This window comes from Triticum urartu, chromosome 2 (assembly GCF_003073215.2).
Source record: "Triticum urartu cultivar G1812 chromosome 2, Tu2.1, whole genome shotgun sequence".
In the NCBI taxonomy this organism is placed as follows: Eukaryota; Viridiplantae; Streptophyta; class Magnoliopsida; order Poales; family Poaceae; genus Triticum; species Triticum urartu.
In genome coordinates this window covers 499,972,857-499,992,223 of record NC_053023.1, presented here as the reverse complement: position 1 = coordinate 499,992,223, position 19,367 = coordinate 499,972,857, and the positions used below count along the sequence as shown (strand labels likewise).

Genomic DNA, 19,367 nt, shown 5'->3' with positions numbered 1-19,367 from the left:
CGAGGGGACATCCGGTCCTCCCGACCAATCACCAGCCGGCTCACCCGACCAATCTCCAGGGGAGGCAGGCGGCGTCAGGGGATCCACCTGGGGATCCGTCGCCGCGTCAGCCTACATGTTGACACCATATCTCGCAGGATTAACGCCCGCGGGCATATATGCCTTGTGTCCCACGCCGTCAGGGGTTTTCTGTTGCTGCATAAAATCACAGTTTGGAGCGTCGTGTTTTTCACCGTTGTCTCCATTATGGTTAGAGTTATTAAAAAAATGATCATCACCAATGATTTCACCCCATTGATCAGTAGGATTTAATAGGTCTGGTGAAAGCAAAAGGATCTCAGCACGTAAACGTGCACCGGCGTTAGGATGAAGTGTAGCAAAGGGAAAAACGTTTTCATCAAATACAACGTCCCTGGAGATATAACACGTCCAGTGGAGATATCAAGGCACTTAAAACCCTTGTGGAGATTGCTGTACCCAAGGAAAGCACATTGTTTTGATAGGAATTGGAGTTTATGATTATTGTAGGGTCGAAGATTGGGCCAGCAAGCACACCCAAAAATGTGAAGGATAGAGTAGTTGGGTTTTTCATGAAAGAGTCGTTCAAAAGGTGTTTCGAAGTTGATAACCTTGCTAGGAGTCCTATTTATCAAATAGGTTGCGGCAATGAAGGCTTTATCCCAAAACTGCAAAGTCATAGAAGCTTGGGCAAGAAGTGACAGGCCTACCTCAACTATGTGTCGATGCTTCCTCGCAGCCGACCCATTCCGTTGATGAGCGTGGGGACAAGAGACATGGTGAGATATGCCTATGCGGGTGAAAAAGGAGTTTAGTTTTACATACTCCCCACCCCAATCTGTTTGGAGAGCAAGAATCTTGCGATCAAACTGTCTTTCTACAAGATTCTGAAAATCATGAAATTTCTGAAACACCTCAGACTTGTGTTTGATGAGATATATCCATGTAAATTTACTGAAATCATCTATGAAACTCACATAATATTGCTTTCTTCCTACTATTTCAACAGCAGGACCCCAAACATCGGAAAACACAAGTTCTAGAGGAAACTTTGATTCACTTATTGAATGTGGATAAGGAAGTTGGTGACTTTTGCCTTTTTGACAGGCGTCACATACAGACTCTTTATTGAAATCATTGGCACACGGGAGATTATTCTGACTAATGAATTTGCTAACAGTAACTGAAGATGGATGTCCTAAGCGTCGATGCCACCTATCCGGAGATATCTTGGTGGCACTTAGCACTTGCTTGTTGACGCTGGTGCCCGTGTGCCTTACTAGGTAGAGACCTCGTCTACCCCTGCCTTGAAGAAGTACCTTCCTCGTTCCCCGGTCCTTTACAAAAAAAGAGTGGGGATGAATTTCAACAAAGGTATTATTGTCAACGGCAAGACGGCTAGCAGAGATGAGACTTTTGTTAGCTTCGGGTACATGAAGTATATTGTTTAGATAGAGATCACGATCTAGGGTGTGAATAGCCGAATGACCAACGTGTTTAATAACCATACCTGATCCGCTTGCGGTGTGTATCTGCTCGTTGCCATTGTAGCAGTCGCGCACGGTCAGCTTCTCCAGGTCGCCTGTGATATGGTCGGTGGCACCACTGTCAAGATACCAGTTGGTGTCCACCCCATACTGAGGAGCTGCAAGATTGGCCAATTTCTCCTCCACGCCTTGGTAGGATTCATCGTAGCGTTTCCAGCATTTCCATGCCGGATGGCCCATCTTCCCGCAGATCTGGCACTGAACCCTGGGAGCGGAGGCATGGTTGTTGTAGTTGCCTCCGCCGCTGGCGTTGTTGCCGCCGTGCCTGCCGCCATGTCCACCGTTGCGGCCTCCTGGCTTGGGGTAGCCACGGCCGCCGCGGTCATCACCATTGCCGGTCTGTCTGCGACCGTGGTCACCGCTGCCACCGCCGCCTTGTCTGTGGCCTCGGGTGGCAGCGTTGGCAGATGACTGCGAACCGCCGCCACGGAGATTCGGCCTCGTCTCGAAGCTGAGCAGCTGAGAAAACAGCTCAGCCGCGGTGACTGGTTCTACCCTGGAGCACATGGCAGAAACCACAGGGTCGAACTCTTCGTCAAGTCCGGCTAGGATGTGGGAGACAATATCTTCCTTGTCCACCCTCTTCCCTGCAGCGATCAGTTCGTCGCAGAGGGTTCTGATCTTCCCGACGTAGTCGGTGATGGATAGGTTGCCCTTCTGGAAGTTGGCGAGGGCGATCCGGACGGTGGTGGTCTGAGAGCGGGTGCGAGATGCAAGCATCCCCTCAACCGTGTTCCACAGCTCCGTCGAGGTATGGCAGGACGCAACCTGGATGGCTATCTCACGAGGGAGAGTCGTCAGAAGATACGAGAAAACTTGTTGGTCTTGCGCATACCAGGTCTGGAAGTCAGGGTTCGGCGCCTTCGTCGTGGTCTTGCCGTCGGAGGAGGTCACGTCGATCTGCGTGGGCGGCGGTGGCTGCTCAACGTCGAGGTACTTCGCCATCTGGGCTCCCCGGATAGCGGAGAGCACGGTCGCCCGCCACAGAGCCTGATTGCCCTTGGTGAGCTTCTCTGTGGAGGCGTGCATGAACGGCGAGGAGGGGAAGGAACTTGAAGACGTCGCCATGGATGAGCTCGAGGATTGCTCTGATTACCATGAAAGAATAAGAGACTAGAAGCGTATGCTGTTCGGCAGGGACGCATACATGTTATATAGTCATACAGATTACAAGATGACGCAGGTTGTTGCTAAACTTGACCTCTACTCCAAGCTATATCAGGATAAGATCTATCTAGCTAACAACCTGCGGAACCAGATTACATCATATGCGTTACAACACATACGTGACATGTTGTCACGTATTTCTACCTATACATTCTCTACAAGCCTATCGTTTAACAGTCCCTGCTTGATGATGGTCGCGTCGCCCGATGGCTGCCTCCTCCCCTGATGGTGGATGCAGCGCCCGACGGTTGTTGTACCCTGATGGTGAGCTTTAGTTCGCCTCTCTCTCGCCCTCCAGATCTAGCATGTTCTTTCTGGAACACCACTTGCAATTGTACGTACAGGATACACACCACTGTTTGTTTGGTCCTTCAATTTTTACGTGCATGCCGAAAATTAAATTTGGTTGGATGTTCAATTTCCATGAACCTGCACCATTTTTTGCTTCAGTTTCTACTGTATGTATGAACATGTTCTCAACTTTGTGTGTTTTTTTATGAAATGAAAATTTGTAGAGGCTTGGTATATATACATACATACATAGAACAAATTTTATCTACAAGCAATGGTAGTTACCACTTAGTTCTTTGACCTCCACGTGTCCTCAAACGTAGCCGCAATCTAGCAAAGCGCTTGGCTATCGATTGTGGGCAGAACCCGCTAACCCGTGAGCTTCCCTAATTAAAAGGTGGTGATAATATATTTTTTAGATAAAGCAATCCCTGATTTTTAGGTGGGAAGGTGTAACTAGCCAACTAATCATGGGTGGATCTGCGGCAAAGGAGGACTTGGAGTTTCGTGTGAGGCGATAACACCTCCAGTCATTTTTGTTCTCTTAATTAAATAATAATCGGGCAAGTGCACGTGAACTTCACACTGTGATTTTTCAAGTTGGATTGAAAACACTCTTCTACCTGGAGTAGGTTATTTTTTAATTAAAAAAATAGTATGGAGTATGTGTGTAGTGAATGGATAGACAACGTACCTTTTCAGTACATACAAATGTATGTAGTATGTGCGCGCGGGTGGGTTAAATATATTATTTAAATACATGTGGCCTCCTGGGTGCTTGAATTTATGCATACACTTCCATGTAATATGTACAAAATTCACACGCGAGGGTAGTAGTATGGTTGTGTATTAGCACTCTTAAGTACTCCTCGGCTAAAGAAAACCTTTGTCCATTTTTTTATGAATAAACAATGTCCATTTCAACTCTTAACAAGGCAAGAATGACTTATTTTCGCATAAAAAGATTTTCTGGTAGTATGGAGTACATGTATATTCTTAGCTAGGAGTACGTACTTCAAAAATGAATGTGCAAATGTGCACACTTCTAATCAGAGTATGAAGTATATAATATACTATTATTTCAATGTAAGAATGGAGTATATAATATACTACTATTCTATAGGAATATGTACTTTGTAGAATGGAGTATATAGTATACTACTATTTTATAGGAATATGTACTTTGTAGAGTATGTAGTACTGGGTATGGAGTATGGAGTATCTTTAAAAAGGAGTATAAAGTATGGAGTATGTCCAAATAAGGAGTATATTTTCCAAAATAAACAGTATCTTCCTACAAAAATAGATATACTAAGAGGAGTATCTCAAGAAAAAGAAGTAAGTACATCTTGATACTGATCAAATATACTAGAGTATGCATGTGTTTGTTCTGTTCTGTATTCTGTTTTCACGTACAAGTACATTAGTACAAGATTGCAAAAATGAAGAATCTGCCAAGATAGTACATCTTCAAGCAACCGTGACTACTAACTAGAACGTCACTGGGCTAGAAGAGACAATATGGGAACAAAACTTTAACACATAGATTTCTTGGACTTTGTGATGATGCTTTCTCATGCATATACGTATACTGATCCGTAACTAGAGAATTGGATTGGGATTCAGGTAGTGCTAGACGTGATGATAGCTGGGGTGGACACGTTCAAGATCATAGGATCGATGTAGCAGGCAGTGGTGAGCTCTTCAACGGCGGTAGCGGCGGCCGTGGTGGAGAGCGCATGTTGACGGCGGCTGGTTGAGCATGCGGTATGTTTAGTACTTGTAAACTTGTTGTGGAATGGTTTCCTTGATTGTCGAGAGTTACAGGAAAGAGTACATATATAGATTGGCTGGTACAACCATCGCCAGAACATGGGACAGATCATGCAACGATCGTGGGCCAAGTAAGCAGGCCCATAGCTACTGACTAACACCCCCCGCAGTGTCAGCGGCGGGCTCGACGACGTTGAGACTGGCACGAATATCGAAGAATGGCATCGCCGGCAGGCCTTTGGTGAAGATGTCAGCAAACTGGGCACTTGTAGGGACGTGAAGAACTCGAACGTCGCCCAAAGCCACCTTCTCGCGAACGAAGTGTATGTCGATCTCGATGTGCTTGGTTCGTCGATGCTGAACGGGGTTGCAGGACATGTAGACGGCAGAGATGTTGTCACAATACACAATAGTGGCCTGATGAAGAGGACGATGAAGCTCACTTAGGAGTTGGCGCAACCACACCGTCTCTGCGACAGCATGAGCAACGGAGCGATATTCATCCTCCGCGGACGACCTGGAAACGGTAACCTGCTGCTTCGAAGACCATGAAATCAGTTTATCACCCAAGTACACACAGTAACCCGAAGTGGACCGACGAGTGTCCGGGCATCCTGCCCAGTCTGCATCTGAGTACGCTGTGAGAGTAGTTGGAGAGGAAGAGGTGATGGAGAGGCCATGATCAAGAGTGCCTTTGAGGTAACGCAGAATACGTTTGACATGATTCATATGCGGAAGACGTGGGTCGTGCATGTATAGACAGGCTTGCTGGACAGCATAGGTTATATCAGGACGTGTGAGGGTGATGTATTGCAGAGCGCCAGTGATGTTGCGGTAAAGAGTGGGATCGTCAACGGGGCCGCCGTCAGCGGAGAGCTTAGAACCGGTTTCAGCAGGTGTGCGAGCAGGATGACAGTCGATCATGCCGGCTTTGGAGAGGATATCAAGAGCATATTGACGCTGCGAGAGAAAAAGACCGGTGGAAGAGCGAGAGATGGCTATACCAAGAGAATGATGAAGAGGTCCAAGATCCGTCATGGAGAACTCCGAGCGTAGAGAAGAGATAATGTGTGAGAGGAATGCGTCGGAAGAAGCGATAAGCACTATATCGTCAACATAAAGAAGTAGATAGGCAATGTGATCGTTGGAGTGAAAAATAAAGAGAGAAGAATCAGAGCGAGAAGGAGAGAAACCAACGCGCTGAATGAAAGAGGCAAATCGTTGAAACCACGCATGCGGGGCCTGTTTGAGCCCGTACAGAGACTTCTGGAGGTGACAAACATGGTCGGGGAGTGTGGGGTGAGAGAAACCGAGAGGCTGTCTATAATATACAGTTTCGGTCAGAGAGCCATTGAGAAAGGCGTTTTTAACATCAAGCTGATGAATGGGCCACGAAGAGGAGACAGCTAAGCTAAGAACAACGCGGATGGTGCTCGGTTTAACGACCGGAGAAAACATTTCGTCAAAGTCGATGCCAGGTTGCTGAGAGTCACCACGATAGACCCAACGAGCTTTGTAGCGAGAAAGAGAGCCGTCAGAATGGAACTTATGACGAAACACCCATTTGCCGGAGACGATATTGACACTAGAGGGGAGAGGGACGAGAGACCACGTGTTGTTGAGAAGGAGAGCGTCATGTTCTTCTTTCATGGCTGCGTACCAGCTTGGGTCCAGGAGAGCGGCTTTGTAAGACTTGGGGATGGGAGAGATGGGTGTGGTGGTGGCGGAGAGGTTGAGACGATCCACAGGAAGACGAAAGCCCGCCTTAGCACGAGTACGCATCTGATGGTCGTTCACCGGGATAGGTGCAGGTATAGCAGTACGAGGCAGTTTAGAAGAAGGAGGCGGCGACGGGAAGGAAAGCGAAGAGGGGGAGAGAGAAGAATCGGGCACGGAAGGAGAGGCATGCAGATTAGGAGAAGGAGTTGGGATTGGTGAGGCAGTGGGCCCGGGCGAATCGGGACAAAAAACGGTGGTGGGGGAGTGCGGTGGTGGGGAAAGCGAGACAACACGGGGGGCGTCGAGGGGAGGCGACAGATCCGAGGAAGGTGCATGTGATCGGGCGGGTGGGACGGTGGGATTGGTGGGAGCAGATTCGGCAGTGGGGCCCGGGTGAACAGGGCCATGAAGCGCATGCACGTCGATCGTTCGTGGGCGCGTAGGGGCAGGAGAAGCACCGGAAATTGGGGCAGAAAAATCTGGAGTTTGGTGAGAAGCGTACGGAAAGTTTGTTTCATCAAACGTGACGTGGTGAGAGATAAAAACGCGACTGGTGGGGAGGTGCAGGCAGCGATAGCCCTTGTGTGAATCGGAGTAGCCAAGAAAAAGACAAGGCAACGATCGTGGAGCAAGTTTATGAGGCGTGGTCGCTGTCAAATTAGGAAAGCAGAGACAGCCAAATACACGAAGATCAGAGTAGGCTGGGGCGGTGAGGAAGAGGGACTCGTAGGGGGAAAAACGGGGGCAAGTTTTGGTGGGACGAATATTAAGAAGAAAAGTGGCATGGCGAAGGGCTTCAGCCCAATATGTGGAGGGCATGGATGCTTGGAGGAGGAGGGTGTGAAGAATGTCGTTGATAGTGCGGAGGGAGCGCTCAGCTTTGCCGTTCTGCGGTGATGTATATGGGCAGGAGAAACGAAGAAGAATGCCGTGGTGTAGAAAGAAATCACGATTGCGAGTGTTATCAAACTCACGACCATTTTCGCATTGAAGAAACCGAATAGGGAGAGAGAAGTGAGCAGAGACATATCGGTGGAATTTGACAAACAAACTATGAACATCTGACTTTGAGCGAATGGGAAAGGTCCATACATAATGAGAGTAGTCATCTAAAAGTACAAGGTAATACTTAAAACCAGAAATGCTAGGAGTAGGTGATGTCCAGAGATCACAATGCAACATTTCGAATGGAAAAGAACTACGCATAGTAGATGCACCAAAGGGTAGCCTAACGTGCTTGCCCATTTGGCATGCATGACACAAAGACGAATCATGGACGCCCCGATCATGAGGGAGCCGAAATTCCTGAAGAAGGGTGGTCGTTGTAGCAGGTTGGGGGTGACCGAGCCGGCGGTGCCAGAGAGTGACGGAGGCGAGGATGAAGGAGCATCGCGAACCGTGTACATATCGCCGGAGCTATTGAACCGAGCTATCTCCACCTTGGTGCGAAGATCCTTCACAGACAACCCAAAGGGATCAAACTCAACAGAAACTTGGTTATAAATTGTAAAACATCAAACAGAAATGAGATTTTTGATGAGGGCAGGGGCGACAAGAACTTCTCGAAGAAGTAGAGGCGAATGGGAAGAAGAAAGAGTGGAAGAACCGACGCATGCAACAGGAACGGAGGAACCATCACCGATAGTAATGGAAGGGAACAAAAGAGAGGGGCGAAGAGAGGAAAGCGTACTATCAGATGCAGACATATGCGAGGAGGCGCCAGAGTCGAAGATCCATTCGTTACTTGTGTCTTGAGTGGTCAGGGAGTTCATGGCGGCGATGAAGGCACCTTGGTCCCAAGCAGGTGCAGCTGTAGTCGAAGTAGAGGCAGTGGACTGGCTCGGTGGAGGATCAGTCGACGAAGAAGCAGCAGCATCCCAGCTAATCGTCGAAGGCGCGCCGTAGGGGTATAGAGAGTACGCCGTGGGCGCGGCGGCCGCCTAGTACAGTGGCGCGTACGCGGCATACGCATGTGGAGGAGGGCGCGCACCGAGTAGGCCAGGAGCGCCGACGGGCGGGCGCAGACCGGGCGCCCAACTGCCGCTGTACGCCGGTGGGGCGCCGTAGGGCGACGGCGCGGACCAGGGCATGGGCCAGGCCTGAACAAGCCCGGTCCACGGATCATGCGAGGGACGCCAGGTCGAAGGATCGGAGCCAGAGGGCAGCTCGGGTGGCGGTGGAGCCGGGGACGCAGAGGCCGGTGCAGAGGCAGACGAGGAAGTCGCGGTTTCTTGCTTGGGTGGGCGGTAAACGGGGTTTTTGCCCTTGTAGTTCGGACTTGGACGCCAGCCAGGTGGAGGTTGATGCGTGGGCGCCGCTGGGGGAGGTGCCGGAGGCGCTGGAGCAGACGGACGAGCCGTGGTGTGGAAGAGCCGAGGTGCGTTGGCCTTGCGCTACTGGTTCTTCTCCTCCATTTGGAGCATGGAGCGGGCCTCAGCGAGGATGGGAAGTGGGCGGAGCAGCGGGATGAGGGTGGCCTGCTGTGCGAAGCGGTCATCAAGACCGCCCATCAGAGCATGAAGAAGGGATCGGTCAGCAACCACCTCGCCAAGTTCACGCAGCTCATCGCCGATGGCCTTGATGCGTTGACAGAAGACGCCAACCGGACGATCGCCCTGCGTGATGGTGCGAAGCTCGGTGTTGAGGGCGGAGACGCGAGCGTCGTGGTTGTCCTGGAAAAGGCGACGGATCTCGAGCCAAATATCGCGAGCAGACGCGCCGTCGGTGACGACGAGGTTGAAGAGCTTGGTGGAGATGCGCGTGTACAACCAGTGAATGATGGCGAGGTCGTCCTTGAGCCACCGGGGATTGTGAGGAGCCGGGGGCGAGTCACCGGAGATGTGGTGCAGGAGAGAGCAACGACCAAGATGGATCTCAAACAAGTGGCGCCAATGGTAGTAATTGTGGCTGTGGAGGTCGAGGATGATAGGGATGAATGGAGTGATGTCCGTGATGGTGTCGCTGAATGACAGAGAAGGGACGACGGTGGTCATGGCAGCGGTGAGGGGTGGGGACGGGGGAGGTGCGGGAAGAGGTGGGTGGCCGCCGGGAAGAGGGGGAGGAGTTGGCGGGCCGCCGGGGAGGGAAGCAGTCGTCTGGCCGCCGGGGAGAGGGGCAGTTGGCAGGTCGGCGATAGTGGGAAGGGTGGGTTGCCCTCCCGTATTGGTCATGGTGATCGTGGAGGAAGAGGATAGAACCGGGTGTCTGATACCATGTAAACTTGTGGAATGGTTTCCTTGATTGTCGAGAGTTACAGGAAGGAGTACATATATAGATTGGCTGGTACAACCATCGCTAGAACATGGGACAGATCGTGCAACGATCGTGGGCCAAGTAAGCAGGCCCATAGCTACTGACTAACAGTACTAGTTATATACATCATCGTAGGAAGCCACCAATCACATAGGAGTGGCCGGCCGGCGGTGGCGACGGCTCCACGGTGGTGACGCCATGGCACCGGCATACAGTCCGAGAAGAAACTAATGTGCGACGATGGTCTCTTCCTGTGACTGCGCACTTGGTCGGCTTGCGGCCGCCTTGCTCGTTGTTCCTTATCATCACATCTGGATCTTCGTAATCACGCTGCGACACTCATGCAAGAACTGCACCAGGTCGATGCGTGCAAAGGCAATCCATCATAGGTGCATGCCCATGCTGTCGATCAACGATGAATTCATATTAGATAAGAAACAAATCAGGAAGAGAATAGAAGATTTTGTTTGCCAGATGAATACCTTGAGACATGCATCCATGCTCCTAATCCTAATCAGCTGCAATTGTCGGCTAATCGGCGACTGCCGTAGCAAAATTTAGTTCCGCCAATATCGGATCCATTGATCTCCTAATGGTGAGATGCCACGAAACGTCCTGCATGCCTGTTGTTGTGAGGTGATTAAATAATATCCATGCATGATAGTCGGAACTGTACGGGTGTTCTTTTTCTTATCGGGCGAAGTGAAAAAAAGAGAGCCTATTTTCAAAACCAACCCGTTAATCAATAGCCACACCAGGGATGAGATCGGACGGCACTGGGAACAGAGGTAACTATCACTAGATGGTAGTATCTATTTTCCCTATATATATATATATATATATATATATACATAAACACTATTCTGATCACAGGATCAGAATAATATTCTGATCACAACATGAACTTCCCGAGTAACGCGCCTGACCTTTCCCGAGTACTAGGTTGAACTTCAGCTAAAAGGTGTCCAAATGGGGCTTGCGATATACCGTTGGATAGCTATGGACATCAGTATCATGACCCAAGTTAAATTTTTGGCAAAATGTAAGCGGTTTAAGAGCAGTTTTGAAAACCGTTTTTTCTTCATACAAAAAATGTGAATCGTATTTTCAATCGCATTTTTAAACTGTTTATCGGAATGAGACAAATAATATGGCGTTGGAAAGCTGCTGCAAAACCGCTCCTTCCACATGTTGAAAGTTTTCTCTAATTCCCTACGGTTAAAGAGTAATTCGAAAAATCATAAAATTTCGCAAACCGAACACCCGAGTTCGTATTTTTGACGCCATTTCTAAACGACTAATCCAATTAAGAAAAATAATATGGCTTTGGAAAGCTTATGAAAATGTGCTACTTTTTTATGTTAAAAGTGTTTTATAATTTTGAATGGTTTAAAAGTAATTTAGAAAACGGTACAAGTTCCACCGAGTTCGTATTTTCAAGCTAATTTTTTAAGCGTACGTCCAAATGCACCAAATGATATGGCGTTGGAAAGCTTGAAGAAATGCGAAACTTTTTTGTATATATTGTTTCTCCTAATTCATTACGGTTTTATGTCAGTTTTGAAAATGGTTAAAAACGTATTTTCACCATAATTTCTACAAATTTTATCGGAATTGAGCAAATAATATACCGTTGAAAAGCTAAGGAAAATGCAAAACTTTTTCATGTTGATGGTTTTCTCTGATTCTTAGCCGTTTTCAAGTAATTTCAAAAATGGCGAGATCATGCGTTCTGCCTTTATCGCGAAACAGATTCTTCGAAAATGCACCGCGTGAAGAACCTGAACTTCTCGGCGCGTGTACCTGAACTTCACTCTGTTTTTCACGTGATTTTTTTGCTCGTAGGTCTCCATCCACTGCTCGTAACTCTCCATCCACTCACCGGAATTGAGCAACCGATATACCGGTGGAAAGCTGTTGTAAGCACTTAACTTTCTCGTGTTGATCGTTTTTTCATACTCGCGATGGTTTTAAAAGTTTTTCATCTGAAATTCATTCAGCGTAGTAGTTGAACTTCCTGCTGTTTTCATGTTGAACTTCTGTGACGTATTTTCGTTTGTAATTTCCTCATACATTCATCAATGTCACATAAATGATATTTATTTTGTACAAACCTCTATCACAATAAATTTTTCAACTTTCTCCGACCGAGTTACACGCCTGAACTTCCCTCTGTAGGAACCCGACCTTTGGGCTATCTTCTCAACCGTGTCTCCCCGCGCGAACTTTTTTGGTTACTCATGTTCTATGTGATGTAAGTATAATCTACAAACGGTTTTTAGCAACTAAATGCATGTTTTAAATAGGAATCTCGCTCATTGGCAGATTTGCTCTCGGGTCGTGATGAAACATGTCTGTGTTGCAATTTTACTGTCTGAGTTGTTCGACCTAAACTTCTCCCAGTGCTAAGTTGAACTTCCGCCAACATAGCCCAAATGGGGCTTGCGATATACCGTTGGAAAGCTATGGACACCAGCATCATGACCCAACTTAATTTTTTGGCAAAATATAAGCGGTTTAAGAGCAGTTTTGAAAACCTTTTTTCGCACAAAAAACGTGAATCGTATTTTCGATCATATATCTAAACCGTTTATCAGAATGAGGCATATAATATGGCGTTGGAAAGCTGCTGCAAAACCGCTCCTTCCACATGTTGAAAGTTTTCTCTAATTCCCTACGGTTAAAGAGTAATTTGAAAAAATGTAAAATTTCATAAACCGAACAGCTGAGTTCGTATTTTCGATGTCATTTCTAAACGGCTAATCCAATAGAGGCATATGGTATGGCGTTGGAAAGCTTATGAAAATGTGCTACTTTTTCATTTTTAAAGTTTTTCGTAATTTTAAACTATTTAAGAGTAATTTAAAAAACGGTCCAAGTCCCACCGAGTTCGTATTTTCGAGCTAATTTTTTAACCGTGCGTCCGAATGCAGCAAATGATATGGCTTTGGAAAGCTTGAACAAATGCAAAACTTTTTGGTATGTATTGTTTCTCCCAATTCTTTACGGTTTTAAGTCAGTTTCGAAAATGGCGAAAAACGTATTTTCGCCGTATTTTCTACAAACTTTAACGGAAAGGCACAAATAATATACCGTTGAAAAGCTATGAAAAATGCGAAACTTTTTCATGTTGATGGTTTTATCTGATTCCTAGCCGTTTTCAAGTAATTGCGAAAATGGTGAGATCATTTGTTCTGTCTTTATCGCGAAACTGATTCTTCGAAAATGCACTGCGTGAAGAACCTGAACTTCTCGGCACGTGTACTTGAACTTCACTCTGTTTTTTCACGTGCTTTTCTTGCTCGTAGCTCTTCATCCACTGCTCGAAGCTCTCCATCCACTCACTGGAATTGAGCAAGTGATATACCGATGGAAAGTTATTGTAAACGCGCAACTTTCCCGTGTTGATGATTTTTTCATACTCGCGACGATTTTAAAAGTTTTTCATCTCAAATTCATTCACTATAGTAGTCGAACTTCCTGCTGTTTTCACGTTGAACTTCTATGACGTATTTTCCTTTGTAATTTTCTCATCCATTTCGTCAGTGTTACACAAATGATACTCTTCTGGTACAAACCTCTCTCACAATATTTTTTTAACTTTCTTCGATCGAGGACTCGAACTTATACAGATGATATTCCTGTCGTTTTGAAGTAAATTAGAGAAATGACAAGATCATGATTTCTGCCTTCATTGCGAATGGAAACGCACTGCGTGAAGTAGTTGAACTTCTCGGGTATGTCTGTTTGAACATCACTTTGTTTTTGACGTGCCATTTTTTGCACTGCGTGAAGTAGTTGAACTTCTGGGGCATGTCTGTTTGAACTTCACTCTGTTTCACTTTATTATTTTTTTCTTGTATGAAATACACACCATGTAGTACGTGAACTTCCGATTATTATCACTTTGAACTTCTCTCTGGTTTGAGAGAATTATTTTAAAACCTAAAAAACAACATACTTTTTTATGTATTTTGGACATCTAAATACACGGTGAACCTCTCTCAAAAGAATTTTTTGAACTTTTCCTCACCGAGCACTTGAACTTCTAGCAACCATTTTTTCGTTTATGAGTTTTTTATAAAATTGCAAAAAATGGCGTTGTGTTTTTATTTTTTGAACATGTAAATCCTAGGTTTTAATAAACTCCGAACTTCTCTATTATTTCAATATGAACTTCACCTTTTTATATTTTTGAGTAAAGAATTGTATTCGATTTTTATACGGAAAAAATCGAACATGGAAATACAAGGTGAACCTCTCTCGCAAGAATTTTTGAACTTCTCCGGACAAAGCACTTGAACTTCTTTCAACAATCTTTTTAAACTTTTATTTTTTATACTTTTTATTCTCACCTGAAATGCATTCCTTGCAGTACTTGAACTTCTCGTTGTTTTCATTATGAACTTCTGTCATATTTTTGTGTATACATCGAATTACTCGTAATTGAAGGTCGGATGTCATTTTTTCCCATTTTAAAACATGTAATTGGAGGTGACGCCTTTTGTTTTCTTCATGAATTATAAAAATCGCACTGCTCTATTATTTGAATTTGAACTTCTTAGTTTATTTTTTATTAATAAGGAATTTTGGGTTTTGTAATCGCTTCATTATTAAAATTTGGATTGCTTCGTTATTTAAAGTTAAACTTCTAGGGTTTTGCTATAAACAGAGAAAATGTATTTTTAATCCACAATTTGAACTATTCTGTTATTTTAATCTGAACTTGTTGAGATTTAATCAAAAACCTGAAAATTTATGTTTTCTAGAGACGGTGAAATACTTGCTTGAAAGTGTTGTGTTATTTTGAAATACTTTGTCATTTTGGTTTGAACTTCTTATGAAATTCCCGTCAAAAAGTTTTGAACTTCCCTATCTTTTTAATTTAAACTTCTATGTTTATTATTTAGTAATGGAGGAAACCCTTTGTGTTCTAATAAACATCGAATCGCCCAGTTATTGAAATTTGAACTTCTAAGTTTTGAAACAAGGAAAACCTTTTTCGTTTAAAACTTTTTTGAATTATTTCTATTTTTTTTTAATCTGACCTTTTTTGTTTTTTAGAAATTAGAAAATATATTTTTTGTACAAAGATCAATCATCTTTGTGTTTTTTAATTTAAATTTTGGTTATATTGTTTATAAACTAATTTTTTTTGATCGGTGCACTACTTTTTCACAATGATTGATTTTGTCGATAGGCTTTAATATAGTGCATGCTTGTTTTGTAACTATAAGAGTGGCTTCTTTTAACATGTACTTTTTGAATTTCGTGTGTTCTCATAGTTGAACTTAGGTTCAGAGTTGCCAGTATTTTTAACACATGAGAGCAAGTGAATATTATTTAACATATGTACAAACAAGTAGCCATTTAACAAGTATTCCTCAAAAGGGGGCACAAATAAATGATGGGCCTGGTGCGGCATGGTAAACAAATATGCTTACAATTTTTTTTGCAACCTATTTAATGAAAAAATGTTTTGTAACAAGATGCATCAGCTTGCTTCCTTTTTTGCATAGGCTGAACAAAGCAAAATATACAACTACAAAAGTTGAGAATGTTTCTTTTAAACTAAAAAACTGTGGAATTTTTACCACCACATGTTTTCATCGCAATCATGTCCTTATCTTCTCAAGCGGCCAGAACATGCATTTGCCCTATCCCGTGCTTCCATTTTTTATATGTTCAATAAAATCAAAGAGTCCAATGTCATAAACATCCATAGTCCATCGACCAAAATAACCAGAGTATATATGAAGAAAATACAAGTTTCGTGGACCCTTTTTTCTACCACACACACACACACACCTTTGTTCTCATCCATCTCCAAAGCCACCACCACTGAGCTACTCACGCAATAGGAAAAAGATCAGCACTTTTTGCAGAAGCGAATAAGTAAGAGTTGACAACAACAACTACAAGTTGAAGGGACTAGTAAAGTGAAGTGCTTGTAGTATTAACCTGTAGCAAATATATGTTGGCCGATTCCACCAAGAACACGTCATGTATGGATATGAACTCCGCAAACAGCTATACTAATCCCTCCTCGCGTTGGCTACAGTTGACTCGGCTTCCATCGGGTGCTGTGCCAGCGTCGACAGCTCACGGCTTCCATCGGGTGCTGTGCAGTCAAGCACCACCGGATACGTGCACGCGGGACGTTTTGAACTAACAACAAACAGCGACCTGAACTTCTGAAGACAACAACGCAAGAACAGGCTAGGGGGCGAACGAGCGCTAGCTGCTGGCACAGTGGGGAGGGAAGTAGCCGCTCTGCCACGAGTGGTAGCCGACGTCGCAAAGGGAAGATTGGCGCTGGAAGGAGACAAGAACATCAATCACCTGTATACACACAACAATCTTCAGAAACGAATGCGTTTCTGCGCTTATCTACAGCCACCAAGGAGAAGACGAGAACATCGCCCCGTTTTGCCCACCTACTGCCGTCCGACAGGACAGAGGGGTCGCTGGCACAAGCAGATGGAAGGTCGGGCCGAGGGAGGAGAAACGGGGGTCCTGGGTTTCGGCCGGGGAGCGGATGGCGCGCCGGCGTGCGAGGAGATGGCGACCATCTTGGAGCGGGGCGGATGGCTTGCCGGCAGCCGGGGAGCGGAGCAGCGAGATGCAGGTGCGCCGCTCGGTGGGTTGCGCGCGTCGGGGTTGGAGGAGCGAGGCGCCTAGGGAGGTGGCGCTCCGGCGGCGGTGAAGGAGGCGGGGTGCGGCGCGGAGCAGGTGGTTGGAGGCGAGGTGCGGCCGCGGCGGAGGTAGGGAGGTCGGGGGTCCGGTCATGGCGCGGCTGCGGGGAGGTCTGGGAGGTCGCCCGGTGGCGGGGATCTGGGGAGGTCGCCACGGCGGTGGTGGAGCAGGGGAGCGAGGATCCCGGCGATGGTGGGGGTGATGGGGAGGAAACGCCGCCGCCGTGGCGGGGGAGGAAGCACTGGGCGGCGGCGGGTCTCGGGTGGAGGCCGGCGGCGGGGCGCCGGAGGAGGCCGGATGGAATCGAGGGAGGTTAGAGACGGGTGCGACGGGGAAGGTCGTGTGTGTTTTATTAGGCTGTTCAGGACTGTGCTGGTGGGCCGGTTTGGCGCTGATCTATTTCGTTTTCTCAATCTCGAGAACACTGTTCGGCTCCTTATAGGGCCGCTGTGATCAGAATAATTATTCTGATTCCAAGATCAGAATAGTGTCACTTTATATATATCATAGCAAATTGTCAATCTGTTAGAAGTTTGCTTGCTACCAAGTATTCCTCTCTCTAACCTCTGTTCGTTTTCGGCTTTTCGCCTGATTTCGCTTGCTTAGTGCGCCACATAAAACTGAAACTTCTCTTCAGGACATACCAAGATGCAGTTTCATGTTAGAACTATATATATTAAGTTTATAATAATGCGTTTGTCGTGTTCAGGAGCCTCCAGTGAGCTCATCCACTCTTTATTTTTCTATCCTTTCCTTTTAATGTTTTATTTTGTTGGCCTTTCTTGGGAATACTTATATGTTTGAATCATATTGATAAGAATGCACATGTCTGTACTTGATGCAGATCTCTGTAATTTTAATATGTGCTCAAAAGAATAAACTGACCTCCCTGATAATTGTATCATAAGAGGCGTCTCTGGGCATCTAAGCTTTTGTTTCAGATTATGATAGATTATTATTTTTACTTTTGTACCTATGCTTTCCATTATGGTAGAATAGTAAACTTGCCTGTGCGTTTCAATGGGATTGATTTTTGTCGAGAATATGCCTATTTGGTACCCTACCCAAAATCCCAATAATCCTGTTGTGACTCGACGAACCAAACTGTCTTACCTATTGAAAGAAAACCCCGTTCACCCGGTCCCTCTGTCCTCGCCACCAACCGTCGGGAGCACTTCCACGGCACAGCACCCCTTCTATGCACCTGTGCCTCGCCTCCTAGCCCTCCACCTTCCGTCGACGTTGCCCCAGTTCCTGCTCGCCAGCACCACCCTGCCCTCCCTTCTCCAGATGAACGGGGATCCCGCTGTCAGAAGTGTAAGACAGACAACATATATGACGAGATGAAGTCAAATGTGATGATTGTTATGTTTTCTGTAATAACTAAAGTCAAGAAAAGGCAATCAAGTCAAAAACACTTATAATACCCCAACATTTGTTAGGTGATGTTGTTTGTTGAGTTTAGTGAAGGAGAATGCAGTTTTAGAAATTAAAAATGTGTGCTCCTGCCCCATGATATTGATTAATTTTAAGTTGTGCCGCCTTTCCTCCTGTAGGAAATGATGTTCGGTTTGCTTTTCTCATGTACGCGCCCATCCATCTCTGGCCCCTTCCAAACGGGCTGCAGGTCGTAGACGAGGACCGGGTGACGACTACGAGTTAGATGTGGCTGCCACCGAGGTATGCCCTCCTCTCCTTCCCTTCATGTTAAGTGCTGGTATGCAATCTTGCTATCGTGAAGACCATAAGCATAATATTGCTATTCTGAAGACCATAACAACTTAATTTATGCTTGCTGGGCATGTGGGTGATTTGGAAGCACAGAAACGACATTGTCTTCAATGGCGCAAGCCCCTCCACAGCGCAAATACTCGGACGGATAGAGAGGGAAGGGCGTGCATGGAGGCAAGCAGGGCTCTTGAAAGGGGATTTGGATGGAGTGTTTGCGGGGCTCGCAAGGTGGGGTTTGGGTGAGTAGTCGAACATGTAGTTACCCCATGTGGAGGTGGATGTCCGAGGCATGTAAATAATATGTACTTATGCGGATGGGAGTCTTTTCCCCTTCTTCTTTATAAAATGATACGCACACTCGTGCGTATTCGAAAAATCTTCCTGTTTATTGAGTATTGTGAAGGAGAATGCAGTCTTAGATGTTCTCACATCCCGTGATTTTGAATATTTTCTGTCACCCTCCTGCCTTCGCTCCTTAATTTGTTGTTTTAGCAGTTCACTCTTGTCCAGTAGACAAAATGGAGGTCATGATTTTTAAACTGAAACGCTATGCTTGGTGCCCTGGTTGAAATGGAGTGCCCATGTTGTTGACGTGCTGTGTGTGGTGCATCATTGCAGATGTGCTAGCTGTTTCCTTATTCAGAGGAATCAAATCTACCATGATTTGAATACTAAACCATCATCAAGCTGTTGGGCTTGGATTGAAACTAAATGAATTCTGACCTGGTTTTGGCCTGTGTTACAGTCGTAACCTTGCTGGGAAGTAGATGAGATGGGGGGTTATATTAATACTAAAAATGTCTCGTTTGGAACCTCTGTTTTTCTCTTTCAAATAAGGCTGAAAAAAACCAAGTAGGTCCTTGGCTATTTTTCATTATTATGGTTTTTGTTTTTTCATGGTTCGCACACATGGCATATGTTTCTCATTTTTATTCTCTTATCATTGAGTGTTGCCAATGATAATGCATGTAGAATGGGACTGATTGGGACTCGCCAGTTTTTTCTATTTGCTGAGATACATCAAGTGTCGAATCGGCTTTCTGCTTGCTGCAGTTTATATTGATAGGGAATGTAAAGACTTCAACTGGGCTATGTATGCGAAAATTTATTTTGTAGTTGATGGCTTACTCTTGAGGTTGCAATCCTCTAGTTCTTGTTCCCTTGCTAAACGTT

General features: G+C 45.7%; 1 pseudogene; it reads right to left on the bottom strand.

The window, feature by feature from the left end:
* Positions 1-2,008: 2,008 nt before the first annotated feature.
* Positions 2,009-2,147, bottom strand: LOC125541912 (annotated as a pseudogene).
* Between the last annotated feature and the right edge of the window lie 17,220 nt (positions 2,148-19,367).